The following is a 21,305-nucleotide window of genomic DNA, read 5'->3' as shown; positions in this document are numbered from 1 at the left end:
GGTTCCTGGGAGAAAGGCAGGAGAGCTGCAGGCGTTGGCAGGGTCCTTCAGCCAGAGAGGCAGGGCTGGAGGGGGCCCAAAAGCTTGCAGCAGCTGCGGAAGGAGCTGCCTCTGCTCCCAGCTGGAGAGTCAGAGCCAAAGGCGGAAGAGGGCTGGAAGAAGGGAGCAGCAGAAGAGCCTGCCGGCTGGACAGCTGGACGGGGAGGAACAGAGAAAGGAAAATGCTCCTAGCAGGGAGGCTGTGGGGTTCCACAAGGCAGCGCAGGATGGCACCCCGGAAGGAAGGGCGAGGGCTGTCCTGGCAGAAGGACAGAGGAGGACTAGCAGAGGCTGCAGGTGGAGGAAGAGGCCGGAATGGGGCAGGTGTTATGTTCACACCCAAGAGGATTTGCGATTTTAAGGACTATTTGCCCTGGGATCAGAGGCCCCTATTTTGGGACTTTTGCTACAGACTGATTGCACAGTGTTTGTTAACAGACTGTTGTTGGACAAGAAGACGAGAGTCCCTGCAGTCCCTTGGGAAAGGGGGGAAACTGAGGCAACGGGCCACTTTCAACTTTGGAACCATTATCTGTGAGAACTCCTGGATGACAGGTGAGGTCCCAGGGATCTGGAGAAAGGCAAACTTCACATCTGTCTTTAAAAAGGCGAACAAACAGGCTGCTAATTCAATCTCTGGAAAAATACTGGAACAAAACACTAAGCTGTCATTTTGTAAGCACCTGGAGGATAATATGGCTATAAGGAGCAGCCAGAAGAGATTTGTGCAGAACAAAATGTGCCAAACCAACCTCCTTTCCTCCTTTGACAGGTTTACTGTCATAGTGAAAAGGGAGAAGCAGTAGATGTTATATATCTTGATTTTAGTGAGGCTTTCAATACAGTCCAAATCACTAAGAGGAAAAACAACTGGAGAGAGCTGGCAGTTTTTCAAAGGGACATGATTAAGGGCCCAAAAGCAAACTATTCCGCTGCAAGGAAAGATAGAAAGTCTGGCAGGAGACCACCTTGGATCAACCAGGAGATCTTACACGGTCTAAAAATAAAAAAGGAGTCATATAAAAAGTGGGAACTTTGCTTATCTTCATCCTTTGTAATTAAGCCAACAACATAGGTGTGCAGAGGCAAGATGAGAAAGGCAAAGGCACAAAATTAGCTCAATCTAGCTAGAGACATAAAGGGGAACAAGACGACATTCTACAAATACATTAGAAGCAAGAGGATGACCAAGGACAGAGTAGGCCCACTGCTCAGTGAAGAGGGAGAAACAACAATAGGAAACTTGGAATTGGCAGAGGTGTTTAATGACTTCTTTGTTTGTCTGATGATGAAAGAATGCCTAACAGTGAATACTAGTGGGAATGGGGTAGGGTTAGAAGATAAAATTTAAGAAAAAAAAAAAAAAAACAAGTTAAAAATCACTTAGAAAAGTTAGATGTCTTCAAGTCACCAGGACCTGTGGAAATGCATCCTAGAACACTCAAAAAGCTGAGAGAGGAGGTATCTGAGCCTTTAGCAATCATCTTTGAAAAGTCATGGAAGGCAGGAGAGATTCCAGAAATGGAAAAGGGCCAATCTAGCGCCCATCTATAAAAAAGGAAATAAGAACAACCCACAAAACTTCAGACCAGTCAGTTTAACCTCTGTCCCAGGGAAGATAATGGAGCAAGTAATTAAGGAATTCATCTGCAAACATCTGGAAGAAAATAAGGTGATAGGTAACAGCCAGCATGGATTTGTAAAGAACAAATCAATCTGATAGCTTTCTTTGATAGGATAGTAAGCCTTGTAGATAAGGGAGAAGGGGTGGATGTCATATTTAGTAAAGCATTTGATACGGTCTAGCATGACCGTCTTATCAATACACCAGGGAAATACAACCTAGATGGGGCTATTATAAGGTGGGTGCATAACTGGCTGGACAACCAACCATTCTCAGAATGTAGTTATTAATAGTTCACAGTCATGCTGGAAGGGCATAACAAGTGGGGTTCCGCAGGGGTCTGTTTTGGGACCGGTTCTGTTCAATATCTTCAGCAACGATTTAGATGATAGCATACAGACTACGCTTATTAAGTTTGCAGATGACACCAAGCTGGGAGGGGTTGCAACTGCTTTGGAGGATGGGTCATAATTCAAAATGATCTGGACAAACTGGAGAAATGGTCTGAGGTAAAGGGGATGAAGTTCAACAAGTACAAATGCAAAGTGCTCCACTTGGGAAGGAACAATGCCTTTCACACGTACAGAATGGGCAGTGACTGTCTGGGAAGGAGTCCTGCAGAAAGGGATCTAGGGGTCAGAGTGGACCACAACCTAAATATGAGTCAACACTGTGACACTGTTGCAAAAAAAAAAAAAAAAAAAAAAAAAAAAAAAAAGGCAGCAAACATGACTCTGGGCTGCATTCACAGGTGTGTTGTGAGCAAGACACGAGGAGTCATTCTTCTGCTCGACTCTGCGCTGGTTAGGCCTCAGTTGGAGTATCGTGTCCAGTGCTGGGCACCACATTTCAAGGAAGATGTGGAGAAATTGGAGAGGGTCCAGAGAAGAGCAACAAGAATGATGAAAGGTCTGGAGAACATGAGCTAGGAGGGGAGGCTGAAGGAACTGGGCTTGTTTAGTTTAGAAAAGAGAAGTCTGAGAGGACATGAAGCAGTTTTCAAATACCTAAAAGATTGTTACAAGAAGAAGGGAGAAAAATTATTCTCCTTGGCCTCTGAGGATAGGACAGGAAGCAATGGGCTTAAACTGCAGTAAGGGAGGGTTAGGTTGAAAAACTTCCTAACTGGCAGGGTGGTGAAACACTGGAATAAATTGCCTAGGGAGGTTCTGGAATCTCCATCACTGGAGATAGTTAAGAGCAGGTTGGACAGACACCTGCCAGGGATGATCTAGCTGTGCTTGGTCCTGCTGTGAGGGCGGGGGGCTGGACTTGATGGCCTCTTGAGGTCCCTTCCAGTCTAGGATTATGATTCGATGAGATTCTCATGAGCAAAGTAGGGAGATGCAGTCTAGACGAAATTACTATAAGGTGCCTGCGAAACTGGCTGACACACCATACTTCAGGCATAGTTATCAATGGGTCACTGTCAACGGGGAGGGTGTATGTAGTGAGGCCCTGCAGCTCCCAATGCGGGGCGGACTTACAAAACTGGCGCATGACGCCAAGCGGGGAGGGGTTGCAAGCACTTGGAAGGATGGGGTTAGAATCCCCGACAGCCGTGACTGTGTGGAGCCCTGGTCTGAACTCAGCAACATGAAACGTGATCAAGTCGGAAACAACGTTTTTTTATTTAGAAAGGGGAAAAAACCCCAAATACATCATTACCAAGCGTGGAAGACCTGGCGCGGAGGCAGTCCTGCTGCAAAAGCTCTGGGGGCTGGTGTTGATGCACATTCAATGTGAGAGCTACCCTGGGATGTGACGACGAAAAATGTGAGTGGCTTTCTAGGGTGTGTTCCGAGGAGGGCTGCATGTAAAACACGGGACTCTAGGAAAGATGTGAACAAACTGGAGAGAGTCCAGAGAAGAGCAACGGGAATAATGAAAAGGTTGGAAAGCCGGCCCCAAGAGGAAAAGCTGACAACACTGGACATGCGGCGTCTGGAGAGAAGGCAACTGAGGGAGGACCCGAGAACAGTCTGCAATCAGCCGAAGGGCCATGAAGCAGGCTGTGATCTGTTCTCTGCTGTCCTCTGAAGGTAGGACAAGAAGTGACGGGTTCAACCGGCAGCCGTGGAGATTGGCCGGGAAAACGTTCTTACTCTCCGGGCACGTAAGTGCTGGAACAGGCATCCAAGGGAAGCTGCAGGAGCCTCGGAAGCACAGGCTGAACAAACCCCGGCCTGGGATTAGGGATGTGAAACGTTAGCTAGTTAATGGGTTAACGGGTGAGGCTTTCTGGTTCCGGTTAACCCATGGGGGCTGGAGCAGCCCCCTATCCACCACAGGCTGGGGGATGCTCCAGCCCCATGGAACCTGCCACGGATAGGGACATTCCAACCAATCTGGAGTAGTCGCTGTCCACGGCGGGCCCTGGCGCACCGCAGGGAGAGCCTGCCCCAGCCCGCCTGCCCCCAATTTAATCGGTTAACCCATTAAATGCTCCCTTCAACCCGTTAACCGTTCAACTGGATTTCACACCCCTCCCAGGGATAGGCGAGGGTCACATGGCCCTGCTTCGGCACGAGAGAACTGGACAGACGATTTCTCACGGTCCCTTCCAGCCCAACACCCCGACGGCGGACACCAGACACATCTCTGCTTGGAATTGATGAGGCTGGATCTCCCCACGGGGGGCATGGGGAGCTGGCCGGGGCCTTCCAGAGACAAAACCGCCCGGGGGCTGCTGCGGGGTGCGTCTATACAGGAGCGGGAGGTGTAAGTCCTGCTCGGTAACTCTGGCGGGTGAGAGCACTGACCACCGACGTGCTGTCTCAGCCAGCGGGGCTAGCCGCCCCTGTACATGCCTAGGGGCGGCGAATCGGCACCCCCCCCCTTGCAGCCCTGGGGCTGTGCTTCTGTTCTTAGCATGCCACCAGCTCCAGCGCAGGCATTGCCTGGGTCACGGGGGGGACCTAGGCACTGGTATCTTCTTAATGAATCGGCATGTAATCAAGGAGAATGTCTTCTAGGGAGGAGAAACCCTGCCTCCTGTCTGCCCCCCGACTGGGATTGTGCGCCTGCCCTCCAGGCCAGGTTCCCCCGCGCCGGGCCGACCCGGGACGGACCCCACAGCCCAATGGATGCCGAGAGACACCAGGAAGCAGCGTGCTCCCCACGCACAAAGAACAAGGGGGGATGTGGCATAACGGCCAGGCAGGCCGGCTGGATCTGCGTGTAAGAGAGCTCCCTCTAGGTCAGACGCGGGGGTATTTCAGCCGCAGCTCAGCAGAGGCTGCACGGAGCCCCTACTCGTACCGGGAGGGCAGGGCGCTCCGCGGGCCAGGGAACACCCTGCAAAGTAGCGTTTGCTTTCTGCCTCTCAAGGGCCCGGGCTGCTGCCCCCGCGATGCCGCCCAGAGCCGGCTCCCTCGGCGGCACACGCGGCCGGCCGGCCTGCGAGCTCGCTGTGCCCTTCGATGGACTCTGTGGACCAGAGACAGTGACCTGGCCCGACGGACGTGCACGTCCCGCGCCCCTGCACAGGCCGCATTTCCCCACGAGAGCCGCTTTGCGTCCCTCACCAAAGGAGTCCCCCCTGGGATGAAAGCTGAGCCCTCTCTCCCCCCGCCTAGCTCCAGGCAGCCCGAGCTTCCTGCCTATAAAGGCCAGGGTGGGGGGCAGGGCCTGCCCACAACATTTTAGCACCTGAGGCGGGGAGCTCAAACGACACCCCCATACCTCCTCACTTGAGCCAAAAGTCTGAAAGGTCTCAATTCTGCCTCCTTCCTGTGCTACTCCTCCCACGGCACTGCACCATCTCTGAGCATCTAGAGCAGAGAGAATCCATCTGCACCAGCAGCAGACACAATGTTGTACCCTCTGGCCCCCATAGTCTGGTACCTGGGGCGGCCGCCTCAGTTCACCTCATGATCAGGCCAGCCCTGTGGGCGCGCAAGCGCGGGTCATTCTGCAACGGCCTGGCCCGTACACTCGGACACGGGCCGCCGTCCGCGACTGGACCGGAGTGACCGTGGGCTGACCCAGTCAGGCTGCGCCGACGGGCCAAGCCTACAAGCAGCAACACAGCGCTGACGAGTGGCAGACGGATCAGCAGTGCCCTAGGAGCTAATGGACACACAGAAGCCAGAGGAGGGAAAATCCACCCGTCTGGCGGGTGCCAGGCTGTTCCCCGCAAATTCGTTCAAGGAGCTGTGTCCAAACTAGTTTGGAACACTTCGGCCTTTCGCCACGACTACCCGCGTCATCGGCCTGTCCCTAGACTGGCGTTTACTGATCACTGTGCAGCTCCTGAAATTCCCAGCCGTTGGGAGCACCCGTTTACAGCCGTGTGCAACTGACTGCACCTCCCACTCAGCTCGGCACCGTACCGCTCATGGTAAAACACCCCGCTGTATTCCCCATTGCGGCCACAGCTACCAGTCCCCTGCAGAACACAGTCAGCACTGGTCCACACGAGGGCGTTCTTTCGAAATAACCCCCGGAGGTCGAATTAATACGTAGAGCGTCCACACGCCCAAGCCCGTTATTTCGAAATCTGGGCTCCTGCTTTCCTCGAGGAATAACACTACTTTCGAAATAGTTATTTCAAAAGAGGGGTAGTGCATACTCTCCGATGCTGCTAGTTCAAAATAGCTCCAGAGTCATTCAAACTAATTCCTCCCCAGTGCTTCCTGGGGCTTTAAGCCGAGGTAGCGCGTCCATATTAACGGAGCGTGCCTTGGACTGATTTCGAGGCTACCTCACAGTGAGGACACGCGCGTTCGATTTTGTTATTTCGGGGGTAATGAAAGTGATTTTAGTTCTTTCGAAATAGTTTCCTTGTGTAGACCTGCCCTAAGGGAATTAACCGAGAGCCACAGAAGAAAGTTTTTACCGGAGACACAAAACTACGTCTTGTGCTTTCCAAGTGAGATCTAGCACAATCCAGCAGTGCTTTCCTCTCCGATCCGGTCTCCTGCAGTCCCACTAGGCCTTTTCCCTCCGTTACGACCCCCCTGCGCACGACGGATTTCCTTATTTGCCAGGTGCTGCGTTAGTGTCATGCTGAAACGTCACCATAGAGCCCTCGGAAGCATCAGCCTGGATCCAACCAGCGCTCCCTCCACCCACGCCAACTGACCACGGAGGTACCGCGACTTCCGCAGCCGCCGCGCACTTGCGGGTCACATCCCTTTCCCCGCGTCTGTTTACACAGCCTGCTCTTCGAGGCCCTCTTGCTCCGTATTAGGGTGCCAAGGACAACAGGGCCCATCTTGGTTGTCCTGTAGGCACTGCCATAGTAAACAGGATTAAATGACCACAAATACCTAAAAGGGCGTGACGAGGAGGAGGGAGACAAGTTGTTCCCCTCTGAGGATAGGAGAAGGAGCAATGGGCTTAAACTGCAGCCAGGGAGGTTTAGGTTGGACATTGAGAAAACTTCCTGTCAGGGTGCTGAAACACTGGAATAAATTGCCTGGGGAGGTTGTGGAATCTCCATCGCTGGAAATATGTCAGAGCAGGTTGGACAGACACCTGCCAGGGCTGGTCTAGACGGTGCTGGGTCCTGCCATGAGGGCAGGGGACTGGACTCAATGACCCTCGAGGTCCCTCCCAGTTCTAGGGCTCTGTGCTTCTACGAACCTGCCTCCCCCCCGGCACAGCAGGCGTACGAGTGAGAAGGCTGGCGCTGCTCCTCGGAATCCAGTTGCTTGAAGGGCGGCGTTGGCTGGGAGCTGAGCACACAGCTGCAGGCAGAGGTCAAACAGCTGCAGCAAACCGGACATCCTCCGACAGCCACCTCCGGCATGAACGCCGTGTCTCGCCGCTGGACGCGCAGACAGCTCTGGGGTGAGCAGAGCTAAGACTCCACCAGACCGGTGTTCGGCTTTGTCCTGTTATCCTGGTGCGAGAGCCAGACCCTCCCCCAGCAGCCCGGGAGCAGGGAGAGGCGGTGCCTGTGTGCTTTCCGCGTGGCTCCGCCTGCGAAAGGCCATAAGCGCTCGGAGACCCGGCCTGCCTCAGCCGCTCAGAAGTGGCGTTGGATGCTTTTCAGCCACACGCCCCCAGGATGGACCATAACACCCTCGCGCACCAGGCTCTCCAACGGATCGGTCCTGACCAGGGCTCCCTGTAAGCCGAGCGCTTGGGCAGCTGCCCAGGAGAGATTCAAATGCCGCCCAGCTGATTAGCAGAGTACCCACAGCACCCAGAGCCAGTCGCAAATGTTTCTACTGGTGGTGCACATCCACACACACCTTGGTGCACAGAACAAAATTTATTCTGCACATAAATGGGGGGGAAATATTAAAGGGATCATTGGCCCTGATGCAACCCTGGTGCCACCCCAGACTTTCACAGATTCACACCCGATCTGACAACCTCACTCTGACACCTGTTGTTAGAGCCACCACGGTTGGTCACATCACAAGCGCCAGGGTCCTCAGCAGACAATGTATAACAACATGGACGGCTACCACGCTCCTTGGAGGGGGCCGGTCTGCATCCCGCAGGGAACAGGGGCGTGCGGACTCATTCAGATCCACATACAAATAGATGCACTTCTAAAAAGCAGCCCTCTCCCGTTTGCATGACGTTCTGCCCGGGTCTGCCAAGTGAACCAGAGGGACCGGCCTGGGGTGACTAAGGGATCGGGTACGCAGGGCTAGCAACAGCTTCAGCCTTTGGCAAGTTCCTGGCGAATCGGAACGTTGCTTCATCGACTCAGCACGGGGATGCCTGCCTCACGGCTGGTTTCGGAGTGTTTGTTGGCAGGGCAGAGGGGGAAAGCCATGCCTCTGACGCCGTTCGTGAAAAAGCTCCGCTCCTGCCCGCGCCCCCCAACTCCACTTCCAATTACAATATTTTAAGTACCTGAAAATAAATATTTTGTCAGCTGTGGAGAGTTAAGTCGGGCCTTCGGACTTGCCGAGAGTGGAGCCCCGCGGAGTGCGGTCAGCGCTTGGAGAGCTCGCTTCAAAGCCCACTCATCCCTTCCGGATCTGCACGCTTCTCCTAGCGTTCTCCCTCCCCTCCAGAGGAACCCTGGATGCAGGGGGAGAAGGGTTTACACTGCACACCTACCCGGCCTTTCGCATCTCTACGGCCTGCGCCAGGCAAGGGTCCTGGGAAAGCAGAGTAACTGCATGCCACAGCTAGAATAAGCAGCCATGGAACAGCAATGTTTGCATTTCAGTGTTCATCATTAGGGTTCAGAGTTAATCCTTTTTGGTCTGGCACTTCCAGCTGTTAGTTGACGCAGTGCTGGGCCAGGTCTTGGGGGGGTCTTCTTCACAAACCAACGAACCAGACATGGAATTTGGGGTCTTTTACAGTAAAAGCAGTAAAATTCTCAAGAAACAGAGAGGCCCCGAAATGCTGCTCTGGAGACCCCCTGAGTGAAGCACGCAACCTGCAGCCAACGGCGCATACGAGGGGGAAGGGGCTCTAAGGCGAATAAATCCCAAAGGATCGGAAAGTAGGATTAACTTTGTATAGAATGAAACATGCAGCAAAATCCCACACACGAAGGGGGCTGTCCCCAAAAGCGCGGTGGGGTGAAGGTTAAAATGAAGAACTGAATCCAGGGGACCACAGCAAACTAAAGTCACGTGGCCCTTTGGGGCAAGTCTATGCTACAGGAGAAAGGCAAACTAAGATACGCAACTCCAGCGACATGGATAGCGTAGCTAGAGTCGAGGTACCTTAGCTCGACTTACCACGGCGCTGCCACTGTGGGAGGTCGACAGGAGACTTCTCTTACTCCTCATGACCCGGACTGACAGGGAGTCATCGGCAGTCGATTTAGCAGGTCCTTACCAGACCCGCTAAATCAAACCCCGGGAGATGGATCTCTGCAGGGTGGATTTCTGGGTAAGTGCAGACAAGTCCTTACTCTCAGATGCTCACAGCGATGACGGTCTAACACACACAGAGATGTCGGCCAGTCACGCTCCCGGAGTGGAAGAAACACACAAATAAAGCAGAGGCCGGTTTTGCAACCGAGTTTTTACTTGTCCATCAAAGAGTTAAATCCACCCGTCCTGCTCTGTTGGCTGGTAAATCCGCGCTCCTTGCTGATGAGGACGCACAAACGCCACGAGGCTGGGTCTGTCAGGAAGGAAACCAGCGCGTCCAGGGTTTTGTTGTGCTACAGACTTTTTTTGATTATTATTTTACTTTACAGTTCAGGAAGGAAGCTGGAGCCTGCGCTTCGACTCCAAGAATGCCGATTACTCATCCTGCCCTGCGTTAATCCTTCTCTCTCTCACTTTCATGCACCTCGCTCACGACTGTTCTTCTGTGTCTTCCCTGGCTGCTCTTGGGCCACCGTCTGCAACAGCTCGTCCAACTTCAAACAAGAACGATCGCCAGTCGCTCTTCAAAGTACATCTCCCGACGTGGCAGAGTAGTGCAGCAAGCCCTACTTCTCAGTGAGTAACTGGTTTGCCCCCACGGCCCCCGAGAGCCAGGGGCACCGTGAGCACGGGAACCCCGATTTTCCCAGTGTACGGGCAACACTTTCCCTGCCAGGCAGGAGCCAAGCGAGCAGCAGGCCTGCTCACTCACGCCAAGAATGCACTGGTCAGCGTGACGGGCAGGGTAGAAGCATGCGATAAAACGACAGCTACTAATCGTGCATTTCCTGAGAGCGTGAGCAGCTCTTGGAGAATTGCCTCACACGGGGGGGAGAAGGGGGGTGCTAGCAAAAACAAATCTTCCTCCAGAAGCCTGTCAGCCCTGGGGGGGCCAAGACAACAGCATGAGACTCCCTGGGATTTCCCTCGCGGATCCCGCACTGGTGCCCATGCCCCCAAGTCTGCACCCGTCAGTGGATTCAGACCCTCCCTTCACACTACGTCCTTCACCGGCCTTACAGCCCAGCATGCTTGCAACTTTGGGAGACGCCCACCCGTGCCATGGCAGGTGGGGGGGCCTTTGGGCGTTTCCAAACTGGGGGAACAAGGGAGCAGAACGGGTCTTCAGTGCATGGCTCCCGTTGACCCTGCGGGCCTGATCCTGACGGCCCTGCCACTTGACCTACGCCAGCAGAACTCTGCTGATGCTACCTCTCAGGTGCACAAGCCCAAACCGTTTCTCTCCGTGCTGCGCCACGGCCTCCCCATTCACAGGTGGGAGGGCTCACTCTCACCGGGGGCAGGGGGAGGAGGAGGCATTGCTATTCGCTGAGGCAGCCGCGAGCAGCACTAACTCCCCTTGGCCTGTGTCCTGACCCCCGCCCCTTCGCTGGTGCACTCCTGTGTGTCGACATGGCCCCATCGACTCGGCTCAGAACCGGCCCTGTTATCCCAGCGCTGCCCTGGGATGCACAGACCTCTGCTCCCACGTCTTATGAGGACGGCCGTACTGGGTCAGACCAAAGGTCCATCTAGCCCAGTATCCTGTCGGCCGACAGTGGCCAGCACCAGGTGCCCCAGAGAGGGTGGACCGAAGACAACGATCAAGCGATTTGTCTCCTGCCATCCCTCTCCAGCCTCTGACAAACAGAGGCCAAGGACACCATTTTATCCCCTGGCTAATAGCCTTTTATGGACCTAACCTCCAGGAAATTATCTAGCATCTCTTTAAACTCTGTTATAGTCCTAGCCTTCACAGCCTCCTCTGGCAAGGAGTTCCACAGGTTGACTACACGCTGTGTGAAGAAGAACTTTTATTAGTTTTAAACCTGCTACCCATTAATTTCATTTGGTGTCCTCTAGTTCTTCTATTATGGGAACTAATAAATAACTTTCCTTTATCCACCCTCTCCACACCACTCATGATTTTATCTCGGCCCTCACCTGCCGCCCCGCCCCACCCCCAGTAGCCAGCTCCGCGGGGGATGTCCCCACCTGTGCCAGCGTGGGCACCCCCTCTCCCCGATCTGTCAACACCCCTTTTGCTTTGTGGGACCTGCCGTCGCAAAGCCGGACTGCACCGCGACGGCCAGGGTGATACCGCCAGATTTACTGCCGGGCTCCCTGGGCGGCCGGTTAATTCCCCGCCCCTCGCAGCGGCGCTCAGAGCCTGCGTGCACAGGCCTCGGTGGAGGCAGCGAGGGGAATAAGAGGTGAAGGGCGCAGCCGCGGGGTGGGTGCCCGCATGGCCCATCCCCCACCCCAAGCTCCTCTCCCCTTCGTGGGGAGTCCCCCTGTAGGAACGTGCAGACCGGAAGGTGAGCCAGCCTGGGAACTGGGGCTCTCCGGCTCGCTACTGCCCCGGGCGCTTGGCCCCCAGCGGCATGGCAGGGGTGTGGCGCACCCTCCCTCCGCGGCAGTGGAGCACGGTCGGCACCACGCAGGACCAGGCCCCTGCAGGCGCCGGAGCAGGCTGGCGAAGAGCGGCCGGCCCGCACGGTGCGTCTCCAGCTGCCACGTGGCAGGGCCACTGCGACACGTCTGTCCCTCACCCCACCCCCGCCAGAACAGCCAGGAGGCCGGGCAGCGGGGGGCTGTGATGAGGGGGCTCAGCTCGCGGGGAGCCCTCTTCCCCGCTCACCGGCACACGCCCCACAATCTCTGCGCCAACTTGGATCCCCGAGAAAAGCACTCACCCGCTCCCCACCCCAGCCTCCGCGCAGAGAGTCCAGCGGTTTTGAGCCCAGGCAGCTGGGGACAGGGGGTCTCAGCCCCGGGACCGCCCTCCCCCCCAGAATTTGCAGCGCTTCGGGTTCTGTTGCAAAGCCTCCATTCTCCAGTGGATTTGGGGCTTGTTCCTTGGCAGGCTTTGGCAGACTCCTCACGGGGAGTGTTTGTGCCCGGCTCGGGTGACAGCCCGGGCCCCAGAGACCTGGCCATGGAAATAGTACAGCAGCACGGCGAGGAGGCACGGTGTGCCAAAGATGGGAGACCCCCTCCCCCCGCTCAGTGGTCCACCCCCTGCGCCACGCAGCCGCCGCCCCAGCCCGCCGGCGGAGCCGTCCACACACACTGAAAGGCCTGGGCGGAGGAAGCGCCGTGTTCTCAGACTCCTCTGACGCCGGCGCTGCTCCCCAAAGAGCCTCGCCGCTGAGGGACTATCTTGGGGCTCCCCGTCGCGAGAGGAGTTGGCAGGTCCTCCCGGGGAGCCGTTTAAGGAGCATCGCTTTGGGGGAGCACGAGACACGGCGGGGTTACGTTTTGCTGAGCAGAATCCAAAGGACTCTGGCTGAAAATTCCAACGGGCTGAAACGTTTCCGCTCGGTTCCCGAGTTTCCCGAGCTGCATCTCATTCTATTGAGCAGACCTGCTGCAGCTGGGCGCGGATACGACAATGGGGCCCGGTCCCATAAACGCATGGTGTGCCCACTGATGGATGCCTGATCGCCTTTTGCTTGATTCATCAAGCGAGAACTCGGAAGAGCACGTTCTGCCGCAGCCCGGCACACCTGTGAAACCACAGACTGAAATCAGAGGAGCGTGCGTACCCGCAGCATGGCGCTGGCAAGAAGCGTCATTCAGGAATAACTCAGCCAGCCAGCCTGCCCGTGGCTCCGCCGATCTAGAACTTTGGTTTTGGACTTCTGACAGGAACAAGTTCATAAGGACCTCTAATGCCACAAGCAGACAAACGGAGAATGCCTTTTGTGCCAGTGCAAAACCCTTGTATACGTTCTTCCAGTTTCCCTCCAAAAGAAACGTTTTTAGCGTCTTTATTTTCCCTCATAAAACGAACAGACACCGTAAAGTGAGCGCGCACAGGCAACCCACACGAACAAGGTATATTTGTGTACTGGAGGGAAGAGACGTTGGTCAGCAAGCAAATTTCCATTCTGAGTTTCCAGAAACACGCGACAGAAGGTGTTGAACCAGAAGTGAGTTTAATCGTGTCCTAAAATGATGAAAAATGCCTGGATGCTGTCCCCAAACGGAAATGTTGAATACTTCACCGTAATGAAAGAGCTAAGAAACATGGAGCACAAGAGACCTGGCCCTGGAAATAGTACAGTGGCACGGAGAGGAGGCACGGTGTGCACATAGGTCACTAAATCTTTCTTGGGCCCTCTCTTTTCCAGCCCTGCTTTTCCCCTCTCTCGTAGCTCTGAGCTGCTGTGCAAAACGACTCCGTTACCCGATCTTTGGAGAATGACTGGTTTACAAAACCACACTCAGTGCTTTAAAGAGGAAAAGCAAAACCCCACCACCACCACACACTCAAGATGACAGGTGCAGATAGGACTTCAAGGATGAAACCCTGCACAGCCGGACACATTGAGTCCTTCCGGAGCTGGAAAACCCTACAGACGCCAACGACCCAGAGTCTCCTCTCAAACCAGTTTTGCACTTGTGTAAACCAAACTGTCCTTCGTGGCATCCCAAAAGACACCAGCGTAAGTAGATGGAGAACATCTGGTACTGCTGGACTGGGTCCTAATTAAGGACCGCACGATTTGACCCATTCAGCAACAAAATACGGCACCGTTCTGTAGAGGGTAGAAGGTAATCTAACTCATATCAGTAAGTTATTCCTGTAAGTTAACTGGAAAGCCTATAGATCACATGTTTATGTACACATGCATGATGTAGACGTGCTTATTACATGTCCATAGCGCTAAACGTACACACAGATACACACAGAACGGGAGAGACAGATCAGACACATAAATCCAGAACGAAAGATCCATGCCCTTTTCAGGGGGACATTGCATAAAGAATTAATGTCCCAATTAGAAATATATTTTTAGAAAGAATTTCATTTCCTCTGCGCGGCAGCAAAATGTCCTCAAAAGTCCCCGAATCTGCCGTTGTCTCTTAAACAACAGAGAGTAGAAACATTCATAGGCTATCAAGAAAATCGACATTGAGGAAGACCGTGAGTGACATGAATTACTGAATAAAAATTGTTACCGCTCACTTTCAGCGTTTGTTGGTGCACAAGTATAAAAAGAAAACTTGGCCCTCAGTGTATATTTGCAATCAGAAAACCTCCATCAAGACAGAGCAGTAGTATACTGATGGGTAGGATTCGTTCTCAGAACAGAAAAACTCATACATACGGTGGTCTTTATGCAGATTAGGGTTAGTCAGTTATTGATCTTAATCAAGTGTTCTACAAGCACACACAGAATACATTTTATTCCTATAGATATTAACCAACTAAGGATGGAAGGTGGCTCGTAAAATCTATAATTCTACCATTTCTCAGCATCGGAAAGATGAACGAAGCAAGAAAAAAATTAATGTTGCTGTTCTGATGTGACGGGTCCAAAAGACATCAACTAGCCCACCAAGGGGTAACCCTCAGCTCAAAGATGGTCTCAGAAAATTTCCCTGGGAAGAGTTCCAGAAACTCCCAGCTGTTAAATATACCTTATCCCTCGTATGTTTTTAACCATAAGGAGCAGGATCGGGCCCTTGCACTGCTGTGAGTCTGCATGTCTGAGAATTTCCTCTCCTTGCAAGACCGTTAATATCCAAGAAATGCCCAGGCAAGTTACTGAGACCAGTAAAGCTGAGAGAGAGAGAGAAATAAGGGAGGCAAAAATACGTATTTTCTCTTTTTTCGGTCCCTGGAGAACGTACCCATGTACCCGCAGAATGTAACCCTACTAATTCCTTAAGCTGGCTATGCAGGACAAGCAGGAAATGCTACTGTTGACTTCTAAATTTTGCAAGTTAGCAAATAAAATAGTAGAAAAATGTAACTATCAGGGACACTGGCTCATTAAATGTGCTTTGGTGCTTGCTTTTAATAACTGAAGTTTAACTGTAATGGCTAATGTTAGTAGCTAATATTCCAACTGCTCTGTATTAATATCACCACATAGTGCCTTTTGTCAGGGAATCTCAGCTGCTGAGAGGTAAGTAGGTATGTATTCTCCCCATTTCATAGATGGGAAAACTGAGGTGCAGAGATTTGCCCAAGATCTCTGCACATCTGGGGGCTCCTGACACCCAAATCCATGCTTTACCCTCAAGGTCAGCCTGCCCTGTCCCTTGTATAATTTTGTGAAAACAGTTAAATCAACCCAACTCAGCCTCTGATATCATTTTTGCTGAGAAGCAGGATTTGGCCATTGGGGTTTTTTGTTGTTTTGTTTTTTTTTGGAGAAAAGTTTGGGTGTCCAATTGCCCAGTGAGATTCGCAGCTTGTCCGGTCGCAGTACAGTAAATATACATGCACACACAGACACACACAGCGCAAAAGAGAAGGATCGCTATTGACCGCATGCGTGCCCATTCCTGCAGATGTGGAGGGATAAATGTGTCATTTACATTTTGCTCAGCGCCCGTAGAGCCGCTGCCATAAACCCAGAAACCAGCCATCAGAAGTCCGAGAGGAAGCCGGGGGCACAAGGAATTGCTGGCATTTCTGAGAGTACGGGAAAGCTGGCTGGTTGGGGAACCATTTTGGAGGAGAAAACAGCCCTGGCCCTCCCACCCAAATGATCAATTAAAAGCCATCCTTCTGCCCAGCGCCAGGCGAAGACGGCCAAGGATGGCTGCCAGTAAAACGGTCACTTGGATCGGTTCTGCATGACAATTGATGGCAAGGGAAGGCGGGGAAGGGGGCCGAGTGCTGGAAGAGGCAGCAGGGTTAGTTTTCTCACCATGGTGATTAGACATTCCAAGTGCGCGAGATAGCCCTGGATAACAGAAAGAGAAATATAAACTGGAGACCGACAGATCCACGCCAGGCCAGATGGCCCTGCAGCCGGCAGGGGCTGCTCCCATCCAGCCCTTCTCCACTTTAGCTGTTCAAACATTTCTTTATCCCAACAAGACAATTAAACCAAACAGCATGAAAAGGAGTCTCAGCAACAGTTTGCTGAGGGCACAGAAAGGTTGTTGCCGAAAAAAAACAAAGAGGAGGTTGCTGTGTATTCCAGCCGCTCAAGCCGGGCCCGGCTCTGAGCTCCCTCCGACCAGGGTAAAATCTGGAGGAACTCCACTGAATTCACTGCTTTTTCACCGCGATAAAATGTGGCCTTCGGCGACTGTATTTCCTCACTACCTGTCTGTCCACCACATCGCTTGTTGCTCTCTCATCACACACACACACGAAATGCAATTGTTCCATTTGTTTGATTTTATGATTTCTCGAGCGGTGCTGCTCATTCCCCAGTAAATATTCCATCCTCAAATCCACTGCTGTGCCATAGACTAATTAAAAAAAGGAGACACTCCCCCTCCACGCACACCCCTCCACAACACTCACCCACTAGCACAGGCCCTACCTGCCATGTCAACACAAACACAGCCATGCACATGCCTTAGGAGGGGAGATCGTATTGTGAGGCCTACAGGCCACAGCTGTTGCATTTTGTACAACTATTCAGAAATGAAAACTCTCCATCATGGCAATAATTCTCAGCACCTAAACAGGGATTTACATTTTCATGGCACTTGATAAATATTAAATCATTAGTTTAAAAAGCCAGAACTAACTGCACTTCAGAAACGCCAAAAATAAAACCCTAAATTGGAATGAGACTCTCTCCCCCTCCTCCCAGGCGCAAACCTAACCGCAGGGGGAGAAACGGGACGTTGGGAAAATTGACAGCCCCCCAATAATCAAACGGATTTTTTTTTTACATTTATTTTAAAGGTAGGAGTAAAAATAACATGAATAAATACCATCGCTACTTTGTCTGAATGTTGCTGGAGAGGAGCAGAGCTCTCCAAGTACTAGCAAATGAACTAATGAATTCTTAGAACAGCTTCAGCAGCTAGAATATTATCATGTTACAGATATGAAAACTGAGGCAAAAGTGACGTGACTTGCCAAAGATCATAAAGAGAGTCAGTGGCAGAGATGGAAGTAAAAAAAAAAAAAAAAAAAACAACCACCTCGGTCTCCTGACTGGTGTTTTTTAACATTAGATCAGGCTTTTCCCGACACAGCAAAGGAAACACACAATAAAAAGTAAGCGAACAGTCACAGGAAAAACACTTTGCCGTCACAGTCGTGAAACGGGCCCTGTGGAGAGTCTGGACACGTCTCAAGGTGCGGGGGGAAAGTCACTTCTGGGGAGGTTCTACGGGAAGGCTGAAGAAGCACAAGAGCTCCGCACCGCAGACTCCGAGATCTCTGCCTCGCGAGCCAGGCGCCGGCGTGCAGGTTTCCTGCCGGCTTGTTCTGCCGGATGGTGGGGTAGTGCCGTGGGGACTGTCTGCAGGGAGTGATCATGACAATTTTGAATTTTAAATCCCAAAATAAAACTGGGGATCATTTTCAGCAGGGGGCTGTAGATGTCTAGCACACCGGAGAGCACGACATTTGCGTCCACCGCTGCTGGAAAGCTACACTAACGAAGGCACGTTTATTTTCAAAGCCCCATGGAATGTGTTTGCCAGGGTCTGCAATGCGTGCTGTACACGCAGCACCTAAACCGTTCTATACACGTCATTATCTTTCCCGGCGAGCATCTAAACAGAACGGCCCCGTCCAGAGCATGTGTCTAAACAAACAGGAACGTCTCCCCCCTGGATGGAGCGTGTCTTTTCTATGCACGTCTGACGGCGCACACAGCCTCTCTCGGCATCCCGAGAGCAACATCCTACCATCACAGGCAACGTGCCCAAACACAAACCACTCTCGCAGATTTACAAAATGACCATTCATACAAACACACGCCATCCATGCCTTGGTAATTCGTTAGCAGTCTGATGTGCGGCTGCCACAGACACACCACCTCCTGGCTTAAAAATAAAACAGTGGTACTCTAGGAGAACAACGTGGTCTCCCCCAGCCCCCAGGCATACATAAAGGGGCCGGATCCTGAACCTAGCGGTGTAATTAGAATGAGAACAAGGTCCCAAGAGTACACGTGTGTACAAACACACACAGCGTCTCTATCTGCGTATGGCTACAGCTGTGCATAGAGGGGGCTCTGTCTGCGCTATGCCACATTTATGGCGTGCCATACTTTCTGAGCTACAACCCATTTGCGGGGCGTTTAAAGCTTAGTGCACCCAAGTCTCTCTCTCTTTTTTTTTTTAAATATAAAGGAAAACGACTAACTGTAAAGATGATTTTCTGAGAACAGTACAAAAATATTTAAAACCTCTGTTAAAATATTTGTTGTGCTGGGACACGAGGCCATGCCACGAAGCCGTTCACCCATCGCACAGTCTAATCCCTTTCAGGGTTTTGAAAAATACAAACAGGCAATTGGAGCCTGCAGTGCTGTGGAGCCTCTGCTGAATATGTAAAGACTTTGCTGATCTAATGAACCTTCATTACACTCGTCCGTACACTTGCGCCTGGAAGCTTGTGCACAAACCCTCTTTCCGGCAACAGGCCTGGCACTAGCGGGAAAAGAATCCTTCATTCCCAATGGGTTATGTATCCGTGTTCACACAAGAAACCCAAGAAACATCCGGAGAGTCACAGATGAGAAACGTTAAAGGCCCTGAAATGCATTTTTACAGACAACCATAAATAACCCTGCGAGTATCTGGGCACGTCTCAGCCCGACAGGTTCCGCGGTGCTGTCTGTCAGCCACGTCACCCCTCATGTTTTCCCTTTCTAAAAACTGCCATAAGACGATAATGATGATGCATTTTTTTAAATCCCGTCCCCACAGTAAAGAAAACCACCGTGTTATTGTTTTTAAGATTCTCAGACATCCATGCTCTTTGGTGCAGCATCTGAACACGACAGGAAGGAGGGAAGGTCAAATGTACCTTAAATTCTTCTAGTGCTTATTTTGTAACTTTAAGATGAATGAAACATGAATGGCTGTTGTGCTAATTATCAGAGAGGTAGCCGTGTTAGTCTGAAGCTGCAAAAACAATAAGTCCTGTAGCACCTTATAGACTAACAGATTTATTGGAGCATAATCTTTCGTGGGCAAAGACCCACTTCGTCAGATGCATTTTTTTTGTTGTTGCGCGAATACGCACCTAAAGGGTATGCAAGCAGCAACACAAACAGCTGTGCTAGCAATTAGGTCTAAAACCTGGGATGATACGGAAACAAATCATTTTTAACTCTTCCAGGTTTTAAGAAGTCACGGGAAACAAAAATAAAATCCGTTTTCTCTGGGAGATTCACCGATGAGATGGCTCCGTTCATTGTATTCAATGTGGATCACTTTTATCCAATTTCTTTTTCGCTTTTAAGAAAGGGGGTCGGGGGAGGGAGCTTTTCCTATGTTCCCAAGTTTGTTAAGCAACCTGCAAAGTTATTCTTTTTCCTCTCTCATTATCATGCCCCGTCTAATTGTTCCCAGTGGAGGGGTAGAAGCGAACGCATCACGGGCATTCTGCTAGCTGCCTTGCTCCTGTGTGAAGCATGTATTTTTTTTTCAGGAGTCCCTCACCCACCAAGAACCCTCAGTTTTAGTGAAGACAAGATTTCTCCCTTCCACCCAGGAGCGTGTGCATGTGGCGGATGTTCTGTCCACCGCTGCGCTACGTGTGGTCTAATTCCTTTAACAGATTTACTCCTTTAAATCAGCTATCTGACAGGGCTTTGCTAGCAAGATTCACAGCAACTGATGCGCTTTAAATTCATTTAGCTAGCGCACCTGCTCTTTGCGCTGTTATCTCCCCGAGTATTCATTTGAGCAAGCTTCATTTCCACATCCAGGTTATGCCGATAAGGGGGAAGGAGCCATACAATATCAACACAGAATATCTTTGAACCTCGTGACCCCACATTCCCCTTCCAAAAAAAAAAAATATGTATGTTGAAGAAGCTCTATCCCCACCCACACACTTCCCCCCACGATGGTTGTCTCTCCGTAATAACAACCTTGATGAGGAGATACGGAACAAGGAAAGCCGTTCTCATGCACAGAAAGTAATATAGGTGGGAGGAAGAGATCACACTTGTGCTTGTGAGCGGCTGCAGACGTCTCTGCCTTTGGTGGGAATCGTCCCACGCTTGCAAACGCTGACATAAGACAGCCTTGTGCAGATTTCAACACCAAAGAGCAATGGATTTACAAGGCAGGGTGATTTGATGAGGACTTTTCTTGAAGAAGTACGCTAGGGTGAGGCAGATACCTTTTAGCTGGAAGTTAACACAGTGCCTAATTCAAGGAGACAGCCTGAGGAAGCAGTGCCGACAGGGGAGAGAGAGAGCCGCAATGTCTCTATTACTCTCTTCGGCATCATAAAGGGAAGAAGAAAAATGGTATCTGAAGGGGAGCGGGAAAGACAGGCTGCAGTTTTCTTTGCAAAAAAAAAAAAAAAAAAAAAAAAAAAAAACACCCTACAAATTACAAAGAAGAAAATCCAGGCGAAGGTACAAAGGGGCCCGTATAAAACCAAACCCGTCCTGGCCGCTGAGCTAAGCGTTGATGTTTAAAAGAAATCACGCCAGTTAAATGTGGCCACATCGAGTAGCTCTGAAGCAGGGGGCCACAGGCCCCATTCTCTCGCGACCGCTCCCCCAAACGGGGTACCCTTACCGAATGCTTAAGCTTTTCATGCGAGGAGGGGAGCCTGCCCACCACTGGCAAAGACACTGGGGTGGAGGGGGAATGACAGAGGAATGGGGAGTTGTGACAACAGCGTACGTTGGACAGGTTTGCTTCAGTTCAATTGCCGGTCGGGGAAGGGGCCGATCGCCTTCCGATGGTCGTGCATAGAGGGCTCTGGCTGGGTCCCTTCCAGCACCTTAAGAGCGTAACCAGCCTCAGGCCTGCGGCCAAGCGCTCGAGGGCCCAAATTACTGCGAGGAGAAATACGGCAGAAGGGAACTTTGTCCTGTTCTGGGGAGGCAGCCGAGGGTCAAGAACTGCACATGGGGGGCGGGGGGATTATG

General features: G+C 51.9%; 1 protein-coding gene across 6 annotated transcripts in view; it reads right to left on the bottom strand.

The window, feature by feature from the left end:
• The window catches only part of RNF220 (ring finger protein 220), a 330,094-nt gene that overhangs the window by 301,479 nt on the left and 7,310 nt on the right, over window positions 1-21,305 (bottom strand). The gene's annotated exons all lie outside the window — the stretch shown is intronic.

The sequence above is a fragment of the Pelodiscus sinensis genome, chromosome 9 (assembly GCF_049634645.1).
Source record: "Pelodiscus sinensis isolate JC-2024 chromosome 9, ASM4963464v1, whole genome shotgun sequence".
Lineage (NCBI taxonomy): Eukaryota > Metazoa > Chordata > Testudines > Trionychidae > Pelodiscus > Pelodiscus sinensis.
Note: the sequence above shows the minus strand (reverse complement) of the source record. Positions and strands in the feature narration are given on the sequence as shown.